Here is a 2,500-nt window from a genome sequence, read left to right on the forward strand (position 1 = left end):
CCTCCCCGGGCCCTCGGGGGCCCCGGCCGAAGCTCCTGAACTCAGCCCGGCAAGGGGAGGCTTCCCGGGCACAACGGAGCCCCATCCCGGGGCTTTGGCAGTGTGGCATGTCGGTGGATGGCGCCCAGGGCCGTAGCACACGACCCGGGGCCCGGCCGGGCCCCTGGGCTCCCAAGCCCGGAGGCGCAGGGGAAGCCTTCCCGGGCCCTCCGGACCCCGTCCCGGGCACCCTGCCACGCAGCAGGACCAAGGACAGAGCCCGGGATGGGGAGGCCGCCCTCCCCGGGCCCTCAGGGGCCCCGGCCGGAGCTGCTGAACTCAGCCGAGCGAGGGGAGGCTCCCCGGGCTCGAAGGAAACCACGTCCTGGTCCTTTGTCAGTGCGGCAGGCCGGGGGACCGGGCCCAGGGCCGGGGCACCCGACCCGGGGCCCGGCCGGGCCCCCGGACCCCATCCAGGGCTTCCTGCCACGCGGCAGACCCAGGGACGGATCCGGGGCTGGGCCGGCATCCTGGCATGTCCAGCTGCCGGCTGAGGACCGCTAGGCCGAGGGGGGTCCCAGGAATACCTTGTCCCTACCAATCCGGAGGAAAATTACCCCCATTTCTTGTAATCCGTGCACACGAGGTGACAGAGGGGACCCAGGGCGCAAAAGTGCCCGACCTCCTGGAGCCCTCGCTGGGACCTGGGAGGCGAATGGCACCCCATCGGGACTTCCAGGGAAGTCCGGCCATCTGGTCACACCATAGGAAAGCATTGCGGGCGACCAGATGGCCGAGGCGAGAGGGGCGACCAGATGGCCAGGAACGAAATGTCGCCAATCTGTCTGCCCCAGGCCTGTAGGGCTCAGGAGCTGCGGGGGCCCCTGGGCTCCGGGACTGCAGGGCTCGGGGACTGCAGGGCTCCACGGCTGCAGGGCTCCACGGCTGCGGGGCTCCGGGGCTCCAGGGCTCCAGGGCTCGGGGGCTGCAGGGCTCCAGGGCAGCAGGGCTCCGGGGCTCCGGGGCTCCGGGGTTGCAGGGCCCGGGACCCATGGAGCCCGTCCCGGGCTCTTCCCCACGCCGCGGGTCGGAGGAGGGAGCCCCGGACGCCTGGGAGGTGTTGCCTGGGGCACATCCCATTTGTTCCCTGGAAGGTGATCGCCAGCACAGGCAGGGTGCCTGGGCATACCCTTGCCCCTAGTAATCCGGAGGAAAATTACCCCCCTTTCTTGTAATCTGTGCACTCGAGGTGACAGAGGGGACCCAGGGCGCAAACGTGCCCGACCTCCTGGAGCCCTCGCTGGGATCCGGGAGGCGAATGGCACCTCATCGGGACTTCCAGGGAAGTCCGGCCATCTAGTCGCCCTCATAGGAAAGCATTGCGGGCGACCAGATGGCCGAGGCAAGAGGGGCGACCAGATGGCCGGGACCGAAATGACGCCCAATCTGCCTGCCCCGGGCCTGTAGGGCTCGGGGCTCGGGGCTCGGGGGCTCGGGGGCTGCAGGGCTCGGGGGCTGAAAGGGCTCGACGGCTGCAGGGCTCCGGGGCTCCGGGGCTCCGGGGCTCCGGGGTTGCAGGGCCCGGGACCCAAGGAGCCCGTCCCGGGTACTTTACCACTCTGCGGGCCGGAGGAGGGAGCCCCGGATGCCTGGGAGGTGTTGCCCGGGCATCGCCCATCTGGTCCGCAGCAGGGAACCACCAGCCCCGGGAGGGTGTTTGGGCATACCCTTGCACCTACTAATCCGGAGGAAAATGACCCCCCTTTCTCGTAATCCGTGCACTCGAGGTGACAGAGGGGACCCAGGGCGCAAACGTGCCCGACCTCCTGGAGCCCTGGCTGGGATCCGGGAGGCGAATGGCACCTCATCGGGACTTCCAGGGAAGCCCGGCCATCGGGTCGTCGATTTGTCGAGCCCTGGGAGAGAACTGGGGCTTGGCAGGGCCAGGTTGCCAGCAGGTCCCAGTCTGCCAGGTCACCAGGTCACCAGGTCTGGGGATATGCTGCCCATGCGCTGCCGGGGGCTGGGCATGGCCTCCGGTGGGCCCTCAGGTGCATCAGTCTGGCACGGGGAGGCTCTGAACCTGCTTGGCTGGGGCCAGGGCTCTACAAATCCACTCGCCCGCTCGACCGGCGCCTAAACGGCATCCTGCTCTTGGCGGGCTTGGGGCTTAGCTTCCAGACCCTACCCAGGCCAGGGAGAGCCTCTGCAGGCCCCGATGGACCCCAGCGCCCAGAACCTCGGCTGGCTCTGCCCGGGACGCATGGAGCCCGTCCTGGGCACTTTGACATGCCGTTGGCCTGGAGGAAGGAAGCCCCGGGTGGTGTTACCCAGGCATAGCCCATCTGGTCCCCCTGGCAGAGAACCACCAGCCTTGGAGGGGTGTCCGGGCATACCCTGCCCCTAGTAATCCGGAGGAAAATTACCCCCCTTTCTTGTAATCTGTGCACTCGAGGTGACAGAGGGGACCCAGGGCGCAAACGTGCCCGACCTCCTGGAGCCCTCGCTGGGATCCGGGAGG

The sequence above is a fragment of the Lissotriton vulgaris genome, unplaced genomic scaffold (assembly GCF_964263255.1).
Source record: "Lissotriton vulgaris unplaced genomic scaffold, aLisVul1.2 SCAFFOLD_5057, whole genome shotgun sequence".
Taxonomy (NCBI): Eukaryota; Metazoa; Chordata; class Amphibia; order Caudata; family Salamandridae; genus Lissotriton; species Lissotriton vulgaris.